The sequence below is a fragment of the Mauremys mutica genome, chromosome 1 (assembly GCF_020497125.1).
Source record: "Mauremys mutica isolate MM-2020 ecotype Southern chromosome 1, ASM2049712v1, whole genome shotgun sequence".
Classification (NCBI taxonomy): Eukaryota; Metazoa; Chordata; order Testudines; family Geoemydidae; genus Mauremys; species Mauremys mutica.
In genome coordinates this window covers 173,266,118-173,286,786 of record NC_059072.1, presented here as the reverse complement: position 1 = coordinate 173,286,786, position 20,669 = coordinate 173,266,118, and the positions used below count along the sequence as shown (strand labels likewise).

The 20,669-nt window shown below is 41.2% G+C and overlaps 1 long non-coding RNA gene across 2 annotated transcripts in view; it reads right to left on the bottom strand.

The window, feature by feature from the left end:
• Positions 1–10,488: 10,488 nt before the first annotated feature.
• Positions 10,489–20,669, bottom strand: part of LOC123349389 — a 53,111-nt gene continuing 42,930 nt past the window's right edge. For both annotated transcript variants that reach the window (XR_006573524.1, XR_006573517.1), the window contains exon 5: positions 10,489–11,621. This is a non-coding gene — a long non-coding RNA (uncharacterized LOC123349389). The remainder of the gene's footprint in view (positions 11,622–20,669) is intronic.

Here is a 20,669-nt window from a genome sequence, read left to right as displayed (position 1 = left end):
TTCCCAGGAATGTGGCTTGGCTGGTAAGAAACTCAGTCATGCATGGACATGTGACTTGCCCATGTGACTCCAAAACTCCATCTTGGAGCTGGACTTTGCATAGGAGAGAGGAGGGTGTCTCCACCCACAAGAGAAAATCTATTTATACCCCTGGGAGACCTCTCCATTTTGTCTTCAGCTGCTAAAGAGATAGCCTCTCCACCCCCAAGGATACCTGAAAGAAACTGGAACAAAGGACAGTAACAAAGAAACTGGAACAAAGTACAGGGGGTGTGAGTGATTGCTGGACCTAGACTAGAAGGAGACTAGCCTGTAAAAGGAAGCTTACTGGAACTGGCGAGGTTTTATCTGCATTCAGTTTTCTTAGACATGGACTTGTGTGTTCTATTTTATTTTGCTTGGTAATTCACATGGTTCTGTCTGCTATTACTTGGAACCACTTAAATCCTACTTTCTGTATTTAATAAAATCACTTTTTTACTTATTAATTAACCTAGAGTATGTATTAATACTTAACAGCTGTGCATCTCTCTCTATCAGTGTTATAGAGGGTGAGCAATTTATGAGTTTACCCTATATAAGCTTTATACAGGGTAAAAAAGATTTATTTGGGGTTTAGAGCCCATTGGGAGTTGGGCATCTGAGTGTTAAAGACAGGAACACTTCTGAAAGTTGCTTTCAGTTAAGTCTGCAGCTTTGGGGCACGTGGTTCAGACCCTGGGTCTGTGTTGGAGCAGACTGGCGTGGCTGGCTCAACAAGACAGGGTGCTGGATTCCCAGGCTGGTAGGAAAAGCAGGGGCAGAAGTAGTCTTGGCACATCGGTTGGCAGTTCAAAAGGGGTTCTGTGATCTAACCCGTCACAAATGTATACTGTTTACCTGACAAACCACAATGGTTCAGTCAAGTGAATATGATTTAAGATTGTGCCTTCAGAACAAACATATTATGTATCTGTTTTGTACAAGCATGTGCAGAGACTCACACATGAATCATCCCTGCCATCCTGCATGTATACCAAGAGCCCCAGAACATTCCTACTGAAGGGATTAAAATCTGACTCAAAGAATGAAATGTGTAAAAGGAATTTATTCACATTTCTTCCCCAGGAGTCCTACTTAGAAACAGGCAAACTCTTTCCAACGAGATAAGTTCTGATCCATAGCTCAAAACTCAAAATGAATGTGAACAGAATCTTTGTCATTAAAATAATTGCCTCACAATTTTAAGTTTTCTTGCACGTCCTATTAATGAGTGGAAGTTAATACCATGAGTAAGACAATTCCAATTCTTTCTCTATCTCTTCACAAGAGGTATAGTATTATAAGTCTCCTGTAAGAGAATGTTCTTATATCACTACTGGATTTCTAGACCAAAAAGGTTTGAATAAGTCAATGAACTTTTGGATGCCTCTTACCTGAATTGAATCTCTGGCTATTTTGAGGTTAGCCCATCAATATATTTTATTTACTTATGCCCATAATACAAGAACTAGGGGTCACCAAATGAAATTAACGGGCAGCAGGTTTAAAACAAATAAAAGAAAGTTCTTCTTCACGCAGCGCACAGTCAACTTGTGGAACTCCTTGCCTGAGTAGGTTGTGAAGGCTAGGACTATAACAGCGTTTAAAAGGGAACTGGATAAATTCATGGTTAAATCCATTAATGGCTATTGGTAAGGGCTATGGCCACTCGCTTTTGCACAGTCAGGGCTGCTCGCATCCGGGTGTCCTTGCGCTTCAGGGCAGGGGACAGCAACTCACAGAGTTCAAGGAAAGTGCCCTTACGCATGCGAAAGTTTCTCAGCCACTGTGATTCATCCCAGACCTGCAGCACTATGCGGTCCCACTAGTCCGTGCTTGTTTCCCGGGCCCAGAATCGCCATTCCAGAGCATGAACATGACCCATTGCCACCATGATGTCCTGGTGGTCCAGTCCCAGGATAGGGATGTGAGTTCCATCTATAGCCCCACCACAGTTTGGGAATCCCATCGCGGCGAAGCCATCTATGACGACCTGGACGTTTCCCAGGGTCACTACCTTTGCGAGCAGTAGCTCAACGATTGCGTGGCTACTTGCATCTCAGCAACCCCCACGGTAGATTTGCCCACGCCAAAGTGATTCGCTACTGACCGGTAGCTGTCTGGCGTTGCAAGTGTCCCTAGCCTCTGTTTGTCATAGGATGGAGATGGATGGCAGGAGAGAGATCACTTGATCATTGCCTGTTAGGTTCACTCCCTCTGGGGCACCTGGCATTGGCCACTATTGGCAGACAGGATATTAGGCTAGATGGACCTTTGGTCTGACCCGGTACGGCCGTTCTTATGTTCTTATTTTTATTTATTACTATTCTATCTACCTAACACTAGAAAGACATAGCACTTTAGTTCGCATTTTTCACTGTACCCTGCAAAAACTCCACTTAAATAACTAAGCTACCTTAGTTGTAATTCCTTGACATTATCTAATATGTTTTGTGCACTTCAAGTATAAAAATGGCCAAATGATTCCCCTGAATTCATAACTGTGGGAGAATTTAGTCTGAGGCTGAGAGCTTTTCTGGCAAGTTTCAGCAGAGGGTGGGTATGTTTTTTTTTTTTAATATAGCCCAGAGAATAGGAAGTTAGACAGGAAATGCTGGCATAGCCTTAATTATGGTTTAACTCAGTAAATGGCGCCACCACAAGAGCATATGCTAATTTCTTTTGGAAAAGGACTGTCATCAAAAAACTCTCTTGTTCCTTAAAAGTTTTATTGCTGTTAGTGGTAACGATCAGCTTTTTCACCAGCTATTTTGTTACTTTTGGCAAAGGCATATATACGCACCATCAGGTGGCTGTCAAAACTGATCAAATGGGTTTTTATTTGATTCAAAGAGCCATTTCTTGATAACAGTCTTTTTCATAACTGCACCATTATGTTGGAGGCTTGTCACTGGAGATTTTCCTTCTGGATGCGCAGCTACAAAAAGAAATCATGGTGTGCTGCTGTCTCAGATTTGGAGCTGAGCTCTCTCTCTCTCTCTTTTAACAACAACAACAAAACACACAGCCAGGGTGTCCTCAGTTTTGCCTGAACAGTGACACACATGTAGAGCTTACCAGATGTCCTCAAGAACGAGTGGTAGATCCAAGGACATTTTCTTCTCTTGGATCCCCAGGAATTCATCATTACTGGTGTCATACATCTTATTGCTTCAGGGAAAAGCAGAGCCTACTCTTCTGGAAGGACTTTTTGTTGTCATTGTTCTTAATTTAACACACGCTGACCAAGGGGAAGAAATGTCTTCATAATACTAGATTATATTTCCCTTGGCTATTACTCAGTTCAGGCACCCCCCCCCTCCCTTTTTTTCCCCCTACCTTCCCTTCCTCCTGACTCAAATGCAAGAAGCTACAAATCAGCAAACACAAAGACTGGCCACTAAGCCTAAATCACTAATCTCCATTCTTTCTGAAATGCTAGTTAATAGAATTGAACGACCACTGTTAGCCTAACATATATTACTACCACTTCCTTTTCTGAATACTACCCTCCTAATTAACCACTTGGTAACTAGTTACCATGGCCTAATTAGTAAGTATAGCTGAAGCCATGCAGCATGGTGCCACTGGCTGTTCGAGGGGCTGGCACACAAAGATCTGTTTGCCCATGTGTAATCATTAATTAGCAGAGGCTATAAACTGCCCCCCAGTCTTCTGCTAAAATTTAGCTAAAAGGCCCACTTATCTGGAGCCCCCTTCTGCAATATGGACATGTGTGCTGCACCGCTTCAATCCCAGGACCGTTGTCCCCCACGACACCACAGATACTTGAGCTGGAAGATCTAACCTGTTAACCCCTGTGAATGGCACATACAGAATTTCATAGGATTATATTTTCTCTGTTTATCTGGGGTAAGGCAATACCCTCAGCTGCTTCAATCCAAGAACCATTCACTGAGTGGAGCCACAGCTAATCTTTTTTACAGGAATACATTTGTAAGAAACAAGAGGAGTTCAGAACAGGCACCCCCAGGCAGACATTTTTAGAAGCATTATTTGCACTACATTTTCAAAGTGTAAAGTGCTACATGAGTAAGGAAGTTTGTTAGTGTTATTTTGTCTACCCCAATTAGATACTGTGAGAGCTTGTTATTTTCCCAACCAGCTAAACATTATGACTCTTTTAGCTCCCATCTTTTTATTGGAAAAAGGGAGAATGAGCAAGATAGCAGCACAGCCAGTTTCAAATACAAAAATCTAGGACCTCCCACAAAACACCCAAGCCACAATGTCCAAGGTTTAACAGGCAGCTTACCCCCACACCTGCCCCAGAATGTACTTCTGTGCCAGTTGGGAGGGTAGGAAGCAGGAGGTTCAGAAAGTCATTCAAAAATGATATGTGTTTGTAGAAGAAGATAAGGCAACCGTCAATGCTTTCCTAAAAAACCAAAAACCTGTGTGTAGAAACCAAATTTGCCATATACTCCAGCCAGTGCAGGACTTACCTCTGCTTCCAAAGCCTCTTGTATTCCAACACCATGGGACCCTGGAGCAGGCGTAGTAAATGTGTAATAATATCCCAAGCTTGGTGCCTAGTGCAACTGGAAATTTTGGCACTATTCCCTAAATAGGCCCCCAGCTAACGCAGACCAGCAGCAGTCATCTTTCCCAGACAGAACTTTCCTCTCAGATGTTTAGTCTCAGGAGTTTGTATTAAACTTTTTATAACAATACTCAGAAGGTTTTCAAAAAAACAAACCAACCCCCCACAACCTGCTGGTGCTACAAGACCTGCTTCCTTTTACACTAGCCTTTGTTATCAGTGTTGCCTGCTGCAAGTGTATAGCTTCTGATTGCCTTCGGTCAAAAACTGCTTCATTAACACAAACATTTCACCTGTTCGGGTTGGAGACCTGAACAGCCAATTAATTTCCTCTGAAAGCTAACCAAGGAAGTATACATTCATCCTGTCTGAGGGCTAGATTCACAAGAGGATTTAGGTCCCTAAGTGACATTTTAGGTGGCTGAATCCCAGAATCAGGCCCCTGTGAAAATCACAAGACCCCCATTCAGCTGCCACCAAACTCTGTCGGTGCCTAAACTTCCTTAATACCTAAATTTTTTGCAGTAACATTTCCCTAGATGCCTATGTGTCTGCCTCTGTGGATGCACACTGCTGCCTTGCTCTAGGCTTTCAGACAGCCAAGTGCCAGAGCAAATGCAAAAACTAGGGGAAAATCAGAATTCCTCTGCCTAACTTGCCTGAGGGTCCCATTCAAAATCAGGCCATTGTAGGTGCACTCACAGGACCGCAGCCAACCTCCTCTCTCAGAGTCATAATGTTTAGCCTAGTGGTTAGGATATTCACCTAGGATGTGGGAGATGCTTCTTCGAAGTCCTCCCTCTGCCTGAGGAAAAGAAGGGATCTGAACAAGGCTCTACCACCTTTCAAGTGTGTGCTTTAACCATGAGGCTATAGGATAGGATATGGGCCTCCATTTCTCCTGTTGAAACTGTTCCATTGTGGATAAATAAATGAAAAAAAGTCATTAGATTGGTGGTAGATCCTGGATCTTCTACCTGCCAGCTGAGTACTCTAACCACCAGACTACAGAGTCATACAGGCACTTGCTTGCTCACCCCACCCCCAACACCACACCTAAATTTCTTTGTTAGTTTAGCCCTGATCCCCTTCATCATATAATCAGTGGACTTTGAGTCTCTGACATTTCCCTCTTTCAGGTAACAGCTCTCTCAGGGCTAAGGTTTTTGGTTTTGATTTTCAGATTTTACTTTTCTTGGTCACAGGTTGCTAGTAAAATGTATGGGTGGGGAGACAGAATTAAATATCAGATCAATAGTAGTCAGAGATACAGCCGAAAACTGATGGGGCTATTTAGGAGGGAAAGAGTTCACTTGATGAAACAGTATCAAGAATACTGGATCTGAGGAGAAGGCAAAAGGAAAGGAGGTTCCCTGGGTTAAAATGTCTACCATCCAATTTTCCATCCGTCAGTGTGGGAGCGCCCGTCAAGGTGAAGATAGAGAAGAGAGTGGAAGGTAATTTACATATAGAGAGAGGAACGTTGACTCTTGATTTTTCTACAAAGCCTTGGTGCAACATAGAACATTCTGGTCAGAACAGACATGAACGATTGCAAAGCTTACATTAAAAGGAAAATTCTGGTGCATCCCAGACTGTAGAGCTCCTATTTGTGGTTCCACAATGTACTTTGATAATTATGAACATTTGAATGGTCAGCCGTGACCTTGTCCTATGCTATTAGAATACTGATGTTCTGGATAGCTAATTTCCCCTAGATTTCTCAAAAAAAACCCTATGACTTTAATGTCATCGTTTTAGCCTGAATACCTACCCTACTGATAGAAAGATATCTATCATGTAATAATATATACACACACTTTCCCTTGCCCAGAGATGATAGCTGAAAAGGAAGATTTCTGTCCTAGTGTTATTTATGAAATATATAACATATGCAACTCTTCTCCATAATATATAACCAGCTTACCTCGTATGTAGTAACAGCTTTCTATAATACTATTAGTTATGGCCTATGTTGTATATAGTTATTTTAAAAGTTATATTCATGCATGTTCTCTATTTTAATATAACTATAATGCTTAATCATTGCTGGTTAGTGCAAACAGAGAAGAAATTAAGCAGCAGCAGTGCCATTCCTTGTAAAGAATGGAACTTGCAACTCCAAGTCATATGGAAATCGCTAGGAGTAATATTAGGAACATCTCCTATTAATGATTAATTAACAGAAATGAAGATGTCAAAAGAACAAGAGCTCTTAAATAAAAAGTGTCAAATCCTTGGCTGCACTGAGGCGCACACAGCAGGAGGTGCATGGTAGCATAATGCTCACCTTTACGCTCTCTCTCTGCAAGGCTGTTCTAATTTATGCCATGCATCAATAGCCCCGAAGTTGCACAGATATAGGTAGGATATGGGCAAGCATTGGCTACACCCATGACAGTGGCAGTGAGGTGACAGCCTCTCCATACTATGGAGACCCCTTTTTTTAAGTGGTGTTCTGGACTGGACTGTGGCAGGGACAGAGCTGTGATGACAGAAAGATGGAAGAGAGCTATCAGGAGCCATATGGATGTGCCAAGCTCTGTGATGGCTCCCCTGAGCCTTACATGTACCTCAGAGGACTCATGGGTTGTGGAGTGTCAAACCCCTGTCTGTTCCGGAGTAGGGCAGCAAACCTCTTCTCTGCCTTCTCTCTTGGAAACTGCAATGGGAAACTCACTGAGTCTTCCCTCCCGCTCCCCGGTGTTTGCCTGGGCTAGGGAGCTCAGCCCCCAGGCAATCCTCTGATAGGGTTTTCTATCACAAAGCTGTGGCCATTCAAACTGTGTATTTTGATGGAAATTAGGTACCTGTAGTCTATGAATTAAGACCAGCTAATGAGTTTGAGTGGCCTCCATCTCACTTGTCTTGTCCCAAACAAATAGGATTACCTCGCCTGCCAAGTTGTTAGAAAACATGTGAAAGGAGCCCTTTTACCTGTCCTCTGCAAGCTGAGCAGCCCTTTCTGGCAGCTGCACTGCTGTGGAGTACCACTCTGGAACAGCAGGCACTCTGCCCCCTGCTGAGAAAAAACATTCTTACTTCTGCTAATTTTGAAATGCTTTCAAAATATTGGCATACAAAAGGCTGAATCTATAGCTGGGTTGCCTAATTTGCATACCATCGAGGATGCATGTAGGGCAGATGTGGGCAGCACTGATACCACATTAGAAATACTTACTGGATGAATGTGTCACCAATGAAATGACAAGAATTGACTTTTTGTAGATTCACCACCCACTTGCCTGTAACTGAGCTTTACTGTTCCTTGGCTGTCATCCTAACAAACTGCAGGGGGTTGAGGTTGTGCCATTACAAATTATCAGCTGTTAGATCACAGAGTGCACAGGGAAGAACCACAGGTGTGTATTATTAATAGCTACATTTATCTCTCTAGTCATTTAATAATTGCTTCTAATGTGGCTTCCATGTAGGGTACAGTCACGTGGACTGCAAAAGCATTTTGATGAAGCTTAATGCATTACATGTGAGGAATACTTGTGTGCTAAATATACAATGCTAGTGTTTTCTTATCTCTGAGTAGGCATGCATGCAGGATGATCTACAGTGTCATAGCAAGTATCAGAGGGGTAGCCATTTTAGTCTGGATCTGTAAAAGCAGCAAAGAATCCTGTGGCACCTTATAGACTAACAGACGTTTTGGAGCATGAGCTTTCGTGGGTGAATACCCACTTCGTCGGATGCAAGTGTCATAGCAAAGAGCTTCCACAGTCCCTTTCGATGCTACTCTTGGGAAATTTTGAGGTATTTTTTTTCCCTTTTCTGCCTAAAAAAGTTTTTAAAAAATTGCACACCACACAGATTTAAGTAGGGTTGCAGATTTAAGAAGGTCAGATTTGGCCTGCAAGGTGTGGGTTTTATTTTATAATGCTCACACAGAGAAGCTGTCTGACTCTGCAAGTCATTTGCATTATTGATCAATAGTACTTTTTTGGTCCTCATTACCATAGTATCTGACCACCTCACAATGTTTAATGTATTTATCCTCAACACCCCTGTGAGGTAAGTGAGTGCTGCTTTTTCCATCCATTTTACAGATCTGGAACGGAGGAAAAGACAACCAGTGACTTGCCCGAGGTTACACAGGAAGGCTGTAGCAGAGCACAGAATTGAATTCAGGTCTCCTAATTGCTAGGCTAGAGGGCTAGAGCACTAAACCATCCTTCCTCAACGGATGGTAACTTAATGTTGCAGCATAGTAAGTATAGTCTATTGTACTTGCAACTGAGACACAAAGCACCACAGCATAAAATAAGTCCCTATTGTTGCTTTCAACATGACTTGGACAGACAAATGGAGTATTGGCTGTTTTGGGAAAGGAACTTTGTTGTTTAGTGCCTGGTGCCAAGAAAGCATGTTGGGCTCTGATCATCTAACAGGATACTCATCAAAGCATATGAAACCAAAAGGTTGAATTTTCTTTTTAATTTTCCTGAAATAAAATAATAATTTTTAAAGAGAAAAGTAGATTTAAGTCAATGGTAATTCCATGAGAGTCCTAAAACCATTAAGCCATTGTAGATTTACGAATCATAACACTGAGTCCCATGTGGTAAGCATCCCCATACCCTGAAAGTCTCACGTCTTGTCCAACCACCCTTCCACCCTGAGAGGATTGGCCATTTTTACATCATGCATCCCAGGACTCACCCCTCCTGATGAAAATGTAAGAAGACAACTTGAATACCTCCTTCTCCCCCTATTCCAGCCCCCTTCTGCTGACATTCCTAATCACTGCCTCCTTGTCGTGCTACCATACTGCTTATGGTGCTTTCAGAACTACTCCTGAAATGCTACAAGTGTGTATCTTTGGCACTGAAATCCTCACTTTTGTCTCCTATAAAGTCTGTTGCAGTACAATGTTTTTGATTTGGTCTTGCTAGCTGTGTACTGTTAAGATTTTATTGAAGAAGTGGTGAGATTCTCTGATGTTTTTTGTAGAGTGTGATGCATTGGAGGGGATTTTTCTTTATAAAAACGGATTTCCTCTACAGGAGACATACAAAACGCTGCAACTGGCTCACTGCACAGCAGGTGGAGTGAATCACTTTACTACAGAGATGAGTAAGCAGCTGTACATAAGGCTCACAACAGGCTCTGACTTGCACCTGCTAGACTGTTTCAAAGAACAGAAATGTCTCAACATTCAGGCCAGAACGTGCTGCCTTTTGCCAATTCTGCTGTGAGGAAACAGGCTATTTGGCAAGTAAAAGACAGGTCAGCAACCAATTCTTTCTCCCCAGTGTCACTTTAGTTATTTTAAGTTCCTTCCGGGGGTGAGGGTGGACATAGCTTGTCACTTTCATTAATTGCATTTGCCAAGCAGCTGTATTTACAAAAAAACATCAATTTGTTTTTTTACTTTTAAAAAAAATCTGAACTTTTCCAGCCTAACATTTCTGGATTCTGAAAGGATGATACACCCATAGTCCAATGCATTTCTGCATCTCGTTTTCCCACCCTGCCACTTATTTGTAACTAGCTAGAATTGCCTCTTTATAATGGGTTGGGCCCCTTAGGATGCCACCTGATGTGCAGATACACCACTAAGCCCACCTGTTAGGCCAATTTAGGCATCCTTTTTACCTGCCTTGCTGGGTCAGGCTATTAAGCCTGCTCCAACACATAGAGGCAGGGCTATCCCCAACTGCAGAATGAAACAGACACTGAGATCAGTTCTGGGAAGGCTCAGTTTAAGGGACTTGCTCCAGCACACAGTTGTCCACCTCCTCCTTCAATGTGGAGGAAGGTATGCACAGATTCTTCCCCCCCCCAGTTAGAAATTACAGAAACTGGGTTTAATAGTAAACAAAACAAAGTTTATTAACTATAAAAGAGATTTTAAGTGGTAAAAGGGCTAACAAAGCAGTTTATTGACCAAATGAAATCAAACATGCAAACTAAGCTAGTTTCACTAAAGAAATTGGTTACAAATAGCATTTCTCACCCTTGATATTGTTGCAGGCAGGTTGCAAAGTTTCTGTGGTTGAGAGTTCCAGTGATATTCCTTTTCAGACTGAACTCCCGTCTCAGTCTGGACTCCCCCCTTGCCTTCCCTTCAGGTGGCTTTTGCAGTCTTTCTTGGGCAGCCAGCCATGGAGAGGAGGAGCCCCGTTTACCTTCCTTCCCACCCTTAAATAGGATTTACATAAGGTGGGAATCCTTTGTTTCCCAAACTTGACCCTCCCCTTCCCTTACAGTGAAAGTTACAAGAAATTCCAGGTCATGCTTTCGTATCAGGTGATAGTACACCTGACTCTGTAGTATCACAGCATCCATAAGTCAGTGGCAGTATGGAGCATCTGCAGGAAGGCCAAGCTTTTCACAGTTCATTGTCCTTGCTGATGGGCCATCCGCCCTGTCTGGTTTTTCCACTGCTGTACCTGAAGTGTTAGCAGTGGGCGTCACCCAAAGTAGCATAGTTACAATACAGATACATGGTCAATATTCCTAACTTCAGATATAGACATGATACAGGCATACAAATTGGATAATCACATTCAGTGAATAATAGCCTTTCCAATGATATCTCACATGAGCCATTTTACATAAAGTATCTCTCAATTATGTCATTCATATCATAAGCATATTTTCATAAAAATATGGAATGACACATCACACTCTTATTCCCAGAAAGTACTGAGCATATTTCTCATTGATTGCACTAACGCTCATGAAGGCAGCTGAGCTAATCAACCGCAGCCTCTGGCTGCTGTGCTCAGCCAACAAGCCACACATGACTGCAACAGATGTTACTGCTTTTCTGGGCCAAAAGAAACTTTATAAGGTTTTTCCTCCTTTTTAGGGACAAGTGCCAGAACAGTCAAGAAATAACTTTGTACCCATTTCTAAACCAGAAGGGAAATGCTGATGCTGGATTGATCGAAACAATCTACATGGCCAAATTCTGCTCTACTCACACTGGTGTTATTCCCATTGACTTCAGTGGCAGTGGTACTTGCATAAGCAAGAAGAACAACTCTCAATTTCCAAAGACAATCAGGTTCCATGATTTCTAAAAAAAATATAAAAAATATAAATTACCCCAAAACTACTTCAGAGAACGATGAGCTGCTGAATTTTAGAATGAATCCCAAGATCTAATAAGGAAGAAAGGTTTGTTTTTAAAATTTTTATCTTATCACATTAAACTTAACAGTATTCTAGATAAGTTTTGCACACTTCCATTTAATCTTTTATTTTTCAGACACTTCAATTAAAAAAAAATTAGTTATTTGGCTGAAGTATCTGAAGCTTGTTTTCAGCCCAAACTTCACTTTTTTTAGAATATTAAGTGAAATTCCATTTGCCTTTAAAAAAATCCAGATCAGGAAAACAAAAATCAGTTAACTGATTACATTTTTCAACTGTATTTTACACACTTTCGTTAACTCATAAGCCACTTACTATGGGTTTTGCCATCATACTCAGAGGACTGATGTCTTTTATAAGTTAGAATCATTTAAACATCAATATTGAAGTTACAAGCAGTACAGATAGGTTTTGTGTTTATACTGTGAATAATGAATCATAATGCAGTGCTGCATCTGGAGCATCACACCTTTAACCAAACAGAGTGGGATTTATTTCGATAATTAGATGTTCCAATAATGGGCTCTGTGAACATCCAGACTAATGATTTTGAAATCATTGTCACTAAGCATTTAGACAGAAAATCCTGCACCACAAAATGGTTTTTTCTGGCTTTGTTTCTACAGCCATTGTGTGAACACAAACAACTTTTGCAATACCTGTATGTGATAAAGTTATCAGGCTGCTGTTCACAGGGCATTTTGAGTGAGTTGGGTGCACAAAGGACTCAATTTATCTGCTTCTAATCAGTGATGTGAGAGCTGTTACATTTTCTATTTCTATCCCCTCATCCTTCCACTTCATCAGTCCAGTTTCTCCTCTCCACATCTCACTGGCCACTCATGCACCCACCCATGTTCCCGCCTCTGTACTCCAAATATTTTCCTCTCAAAATCTCCAGCCCATCAAATTCCACCTCTGCCCCCATCACTTGTACCAGTCACTCCCTTTCTGTTCCTTACATTCCCCAACACTCCCTTATTCCCTTTCTTGCATCCCACATCACCTGCATCCTCACATTGTCCTGTCTGGTGACAATTTCCTATTTAGTTTGCTCCCCGTGGGTCATTGGAGCTGCCATTTTCATTAAGAGCTGTCCAAGTGGAAACACCACTGGATATTAGCCCTCTTGAGTAGGGGTAGCCTCCCTTCTACCTGAATAGGCTGTAGGGAAATGACAGCTCTCTTAACTGAGGGCCACCTGGCTTCAGTTCCAGTAAAATTAATGGGAGCTGTCATCCATTTATCATAAGGGCAAAAGTTTGAGATATGACTGCATAAGGCCACGATAGCTTGAATCAGTAATATTTTGTAAGTTGGTAACTCTGCACCGAGGTGAACAGTCAAACTTCTAAGTTTTTAGCAAGCCAGTGAACCAGAAAGAGACAGTGCAAACAAGCACGAACATATTAAACACAAACTTTGCCTGTAGGTTCACTGTGAGATTAATCCATTGCCTGGGACTGTGAACCTTTTCAAACTTCTAAGCTTGTAAACCTCTAAGAACTGGATTCCATTCAAGATATTTGTGAAGCCCTGGTGATACAAACTTGGAAGGGTTTTCACAGCTCTGACTACAGGTGTTTATTAGAATGCATTATTCCATATGGAAATATTTGAAGCTTCATTTGACTCTAAAAGTTAGACAGACTATTTTAACATAAACCTGTGCTTATTTACACATAAAAGCTATGCTATTCAAATAGTATTGGTTGAGCTTTTAAATGAATCAAAGCCAGGAAATTCAAACTTATGGATCTCATAGCAACTGTAACTCAGTCCTCTTGTGCATACAGGGCCAAGATCCGATCAGAGATGAGTCCATGTGAGTATTTAAAAAAAAAAAAGAGAGAGAGAGAGAGAGAGAGAAACTAAGCAGGCATAATGTACCCACTGAGGGAGCAGATAGCATAAATTACACCAGAATAGACCCCTTTTGACTTACCCCCTCATTTACAAAATGGTAACTTATCTCATCCCCACTTCACACAGTGCCTCAAAATTTGGCCTCTATTGCCTAAGGGAGCCTATGTTAGTATAATAACTAAAGCACAGGTGCTGGAGCACCCACAGAAACAAATTAGTGGGTGCTTAGCACACATCGGCAGCCAAGCTGCCTCCTCTCCACCCAGTGCATCCCACCTGCTGATCAACTCTTCTCCCTCCCTCCCAGCACTTCCCGCCCACCGTGATCAGCTGTTCCGCAGTGTGCAGAAGGTGCTGGGAGGGATGGGGCACGCTTGGGAGAGGGGGCAGAACTGGGCAGGAAGAGGCAGGGTGGGGTCTCAGGGGAAGTGGTGAAGTGGGAGTGAGGCCTAGGGTGGGATGGAGGCTGAGCACCCCTGGGCAAAGGAAAAAGCTGGTGCCTGTGAACTAAAGACTTGTCTACATGTAAAAGTTGTATTGCTATAGTTAAAGTGGTACAATCCTCCTAGGGTGGATCCAATTTTACTGGTATAAAGATGTTTATACCTGTATAGCTATTCCCATACAGGAAGAGTAGTAATTATTCTTTATACTGGAATAACTGAGTCCATACTACGGCTTTTACCAGTATAACTATTTTGTTTAAAAAAAAAATCACACAGTCCTGACTGACATGGTTAAACTTGTACAACTTAAGTTTAGATCAGGCCTTACATACTGAGGGCAAAAAGAGAGGAAAAGTAAGGTATGTAGCAGGAAATGCAAAGAATAGAATGGAGAAAGATCAAGATACAAGTTAAAATATGGCATAGCTTACTATAATGTGGATGCACTAAATGACTTACCAGGTGTTTTCCCATCTCCAACTTCTACAGTTCAATAAAGGTTCAGATAAGGAGCTCAACTGTCCACCTCCTCAGATCTGCTTTCTACAATTTTCCTCATCTTTGGTTCAGCACAACTGTCTTCTTCTCCTATAAATACCTCCATATACTCCTTAGTTTGAAGGAAATGTTGCCAGGTGCAGCTGAGACTCTGCTAGACCCTAACACCTACATTTTGAATTCTCTTGCAGTTTTGCATTCTTCAAGACCTGATACATCTCGGATACCAGCGCGTGTCAGATCTCCCAAAACTCGAAGCAGACATGCCTTGCAAAAACACAGCCAGGCTCTTCCCATCTATCAAACAAGTAGCATGGTGTGCGAGGATGATGAGAGAGATTGGCTGTAACTCGATTTTTGCTTATGATTATAAAGAACCTGATTTTATATTTCAGTCTACAGGCTGTTCTTGAACTATTTACTTCAATGTTGATTTTTGGCTATTTGCTGCCTGCATTTATACTTGGTGTATGAAAGGTCACCTAAGTCACATGGCTTTTTTCTGCTTCCTGACTGGAAGACATTAGCAAACAGGAAGGCTATCAAAGGTTTTAAGAGGTTCATGCAAACAGCTCTTCCGGAAGCCTTTGTTTATGTTTGGATAATTTGAGAGACTCATTTTCTGCTAATATTCTTGCTAGTAAAAAATATTCCTCACATGAATATCAGCAGAAGATAAGGAAGCCTATACAAGAAGGATGGGCTTCATCTAAACCAAAAGGAACCAGATTGCTGGCATATAAAATTAAAAACTGCTCTGTGACCTTTTTAAACTAAGGGCTGGGGGAAAGCCGACAGGTGTGGAGGAGCATGTGGTTCAGACAGAAACATCCCTTGGGGTGGATCTATTAATGGAGATTCTCAGTATCAAAAGGATGGAAGATGATAAAATATGGGTGGGATCTGATGAGAAACAGTCAAATGAAAAAGAGTCCCATTCAATTACATCATGCAATGGCAGGCAGCTAAAAATTGACAAGTTTAGATGTTTATATACAAATGATAGAAGTCTAAATAATAAGATGGGTGAACTAAAGTGCCTTGTTTTAAATGAGGCTATTGATATAATAGGCATCACAGAAACTTGGTGTAATGAGGATAATCAAGGGATACAGTAATACCAGGGTACAAAATATAGTGGCACTGTATGTGAAAGAAAGCATAGAGTCAAATGAAGTAAAAATCTTAAATGAACCAAACTGTACCATAGAATCTCTATGGGTAGTAATTCCATTCTTGAATAAGAAGAATATAGCAGTAGGGATATACTACCGACCACATGACCAGGATGGTGATAGTGATTGAAATGCTCAGGGAGATTAGAGAGATTATAAAAATAATAAAAAACCATCAATAATAATGGGGGATTTCAACTATCCCCATATTGACTGAATACACGTCACCTTAGGATGGGATGCAGAGACAGATTGACACTTTACATGACTGCTTCTTGTACCAGCTAGTCCTGGAACTCACAAGAGAAGAGGCAATTCTTGATTTAGTCCTAAGAGGAGACAGGATCAGGTCTAAGAGGTGAATATAGCTGAACTGGTTGGTAATAGTGACCATAACATAATACACTTTAACATCCCCGGGGGTGGGGGGAGAGAAGGGATAACACCACAGCAGCCCCCACAGTAGCATTTAATTTCAGAAAGGGGAACTACAAAAAAAGAGAAAGTTAGTTAAATAGAAATTAAGAAGGTACAGTGCCAAAAATGAAATCCCTGTAGGCTGCATGGAAACTTTTTAAAGACACCATAATAGAGGTTCAAATTAAATGTATACCTCAAATTAAAAAACAAACAAACAAAAAAACAGTTAAGAGGACCAAAAAAGTGCCACCATGGCTAAATCAAAGTAAAAAGCAGTTGGAGGCAAAAAAGCACCCTTTAAAAAGTGGAAGTTAAATCCTACTGAGGAAAACAGAAAGGAGCATGAACGCTGGCAAATGAAGTGTAAAAATATAGTTAGAAAGACCAAAAAAGAATTTGAAGGATAGCTAACAAAAGACTCAAAAAGTAATAGCAATTTTTTTTAAGTACATCAGAGGCAGGAAGTCTGCTAAACAACCAATGGGGACCCTGGACGATTGAGATGTTAAAGGAGAACTACAGGGGGATAAGGCCATTGTGGAGAAACTAAATGAATTCTTTGCATCGGCTTTCATGGTTGAGAATGTGAGGGAGATTCTCCAACCCTGAGCCATTCTTTTTAGGTGACAAATCTCAGGAACTGTCCCAGATTAAGATGTTGGAGGAGGTTTTGGAACAAATTGATGAACTAAACAGTAATAAATAACTAGGACCAGATGGTATTCACCCAAGAGTTCTGAATGAACTCAAATGTGAAATTGCAGAACTACTAACTGTGGTATGAAATCTATCATTTAAATCACCTTTTGTACCAGATGACTAGAGGATAGTTAATGTGACACCAATTTTTTTTAAAAGGTTCCAGAAGTGATACTGGCAATTACAGACCAGTAAGGCTAACTTTAGTCCCAAGCAAATTGGTTGAAACTATAGTAAAGAACATTATCAGACACATTTGAAAATGATTTGTTGGAGAAGAGTCAACATTGGTGAAGCATGATTTCCCTTTACAAAAACAATCTACTAGAATTCTTTGAGGGGGTCAAGAACCATGTGGACAAGGGGGATCCAGTCGATATAGTATTTAGATGTTCAGAAAGCCTTTAACAAGGTCCCTCCCCAAAGGCTCTTAAACAAAGTAAGCTCTCGTGGGATAAGAGGGAAGGTCCTCTTATGGACTGGTAACTGGTTAAAAAATAGGAAACAAGGGGTAGGAATAAATGGTCAGTTTTCAGAATGGAGAGAAGTAAATAGCGGTGTCCCCCAGAGATATGTACTGGGACCAGTCCTAGTCGATATATTCATAAATGATCTAGAAAAAGGGCTAAACAGTGAGGTGGCACAATTTGAAGATGATACAAAACAACTCAAGTCCAAAGCAGACTGCAAAGAGTTACAAAGGGACCTCACAAAACTGGGTGACTGGGCAACAAAATGGCAGATGAAATTCTGTGTTGATAAATGCAAAGTAATGCACACTGGAAAACAAACAATCTCAGCTATACATATAAAATGATGGGGTCTAAATTAGCTCTGACCACTCAAGAAAGATTTTGGAGTCATCGTGGATAGTTCTTGGAAAACATCCACTCCATGTGCAGCAGCAGTCAGAAAAGCGAACAGAATATTGGAAATCATTAGGAAAGGGATAGATAATAAGACAGAAAATATCATATTGCCTCTATATAAATCTATGGTATGCCCACATCATGAATACTGTGTGCAGATGTGGTCACCTCATCTCAAAAAAGATATTGGAATTGGAAAAGGTACAGAGAAGGGCAACAAAAATGATTAGGGGTATAGAAAAGCTGGGACTTTTCATCCTGGAAAAGAGATGACTAAGAACTAGGGGGTCACCACATAAAAGTTAATAGGCAGCAGGTTCCAAATAAACAAAAGGAAGTATTTCTTCACAAAACACACAACCAACCTATGAAACTCCTTGCCAGAGGATGTTGTGAAGGCCAAGACTATAACAGGGTTCAAAAAGAACCAGGTAAGTTCATGGAGGATAGGTCCATCAATGGCAATTAGCCAGGATGGGTAGGGATGGTGCCTCTAGCCTTTGTTGGCCAGAAGCTGGAAATGGGTGACAGAGAATAGATCATTTGATTGCCTGTTCCGTTCATTCCCTCTGGGGCACCTGGCATTGGCCACGTCAGAAGACAAGGTACTGGGCTAGATGGACCTTTGGTCTGACCCAGTATGGCCGTTCTTATGTTCTTAATTTAAAAAAGTTACAAATACTGAAACTAATTTGCAGTTTTTATTTGAATAAATATAGAAAAATCCTTCCAGAAGTATTCGCACAGGTGTAAGAATACACACTTTCTATCAGAAGTTCATAAGATATGCAGCTCCAGTAACTGGGGAATGCATCTGACAGTGCATGATGCTTTAAAAAATAGAAAAGCAGTCGCTTTGAAGTTGTATTTCTGTACAGGAATTGATTCTCTTGAAAGCTATTATTTTTTCCAGGCAGGGGAGTGCCTTCTCCTCAGTTACAGTTGTGATGCAAAGAGAGGCAGGGTAGTTTCAAAATCAGACATCTGTTTGAAAGGGGAGAACAATGGGCTTTGGTGCTGAAAATTGGTGTATTTCACTAACATAAGAATTGTGTTTTTCTTTATGACAACAGAACAATATTAATATCCAGAGACTCCTTCAGCTTAACCAAAACATCTGGTCACTTTCTTGCATCTGGATTGCTCCTCTTTCCTTTTCCTTTGCTTTGTTAACCTTCGTGCTGGTGAAGGTTAAGCATGCAATGGCAGTAAAAACTGATGCAGTGTAATCATTGGCTTGGGGTGCAGCCAGCAGGACATTATGCAAGCTGCTCCGGGTTGAGCTTAAAGTGACTGATCTTGAACAAAAGACATCACGCTCTCTTGGGAGGAGAGAGAATTCAGTCTTTTTTCTGGCTCAAATCTTCTTACCAAGGGCTGCCAGTTCAGCTCTGGTGTGTGGACTTAATCCTTACAAAAATGATCTGAAGCCACCTAACTCATGTCCCTAGCGACTTCAGCTGGGGCTTGAACACTGGCCTGGGAACAGCACTGAAGTAGCAGTTTCCAGCCATTCCCAATTCTGACAAACTCTTGAATGTGAGAAAGGAATGCTGAACAATTCATGACCTAGTCAGAAAGCTTAGCACTTCATCTCATTGAAAACATACCTCTCCACCTTTGTCACAACACCATACAGCCACTTTTAAACACTTTCCCATACTACAAGCAGACTGGATGGCTCAGGGGGTCCGTTGGACATATACAGAAGCTTTTGTCTCTAAATAATTGGTTCATATCTGTCTCAGCTTGGTAGTTTGCAGAGGTCATCTTTGCACTGATGGATGATCAGTGATGTATATGGAATGATTTTGGTGGCTTTGATCCTGTTCCTAGTGGACAGATATCAGCCAGTCAACCAACCAGCATAGTTAGAAGCAGCTGAAATCCTCATATTAGCTGAGACACCAAAGACTTAAAGGGAAGAGTATGAACTACACTCTCCTCCCCCCTCAAACACACACACACACACACACACGCGCACGCACGCACGCAGTCTCTTCAGGATACACTAGCCCATGGGCAAATCTAAGATATCACCACCCACCCTGTATTTACCCTAATAAGGAGTCCTTTCCTTCTAATACTGTATATGTAGTACCTTTCAGAACTAGCAATACATTATAGAATTGTTTAATTTAACTTTTTAAAATTTAACCCGTGCTTCATTAACAAAGCTGGCTAGAAAAATTTATACAAAAACATTTTTGTTGGACTTTACCGAATCATTGAAATTGAAACATGTCTCGGAGATGGTTCAATTTCTACAAAATTCTGATGGAACCCTGTTTGCCTGGTTTCCTGCCAGCTTGCCCACCCAGCTCCCGGGAAGACCACTGACAAACAGACTTAGAGTTGGGGACTCCAAGGCTTCCAGGATCCCCGGCTCTGGGACAGCCAATAAAGTCAACTGCCCAAGATTTGGGGCTCCATTCCCCTCTTGGAGATAATTTTGAATTTTTTGGTTTTCATTCCAAAACTGAATGAAACCAAATTTTGAAATACCAACATCTTCCATAAAGCAGAATTATCTTTGTGTGAACAACTCTAGTCATTGGTAAGGCAGGACATCTTAATCTTCAGATATAGTCTTGCACTTTGACCTAGCTTTCACATAGCCACGTAAAAATCTTCTTTCAAGAACACTTTCTGGAGGCAGAAGAGTATGCCATTTGTTTGTTTTTGAAGAGCATTAATTATAGTACAAAACTTAAATTCTATGTAATAAAAGTAAATTACATTTCCATGCATAGCATGCACAATCGAGGGCTGTATATCTATGCCTGTTTATATTAGTCAGTGCATTTCATAAAGCAGTACAGCTAGGGATGAAATCATACATGAACATACTTGGCCCCTATACAGCACTATTCAGTTGAGGATCTCAGGATTATTAGTGGCTCAACACCTCTCTGAGGTAGGCATTCAGATATCATCATCATCCCTAGAATTACAGACGAGCAAACAGATATGGGGAGATCTAGCAATTTCTCCAGGT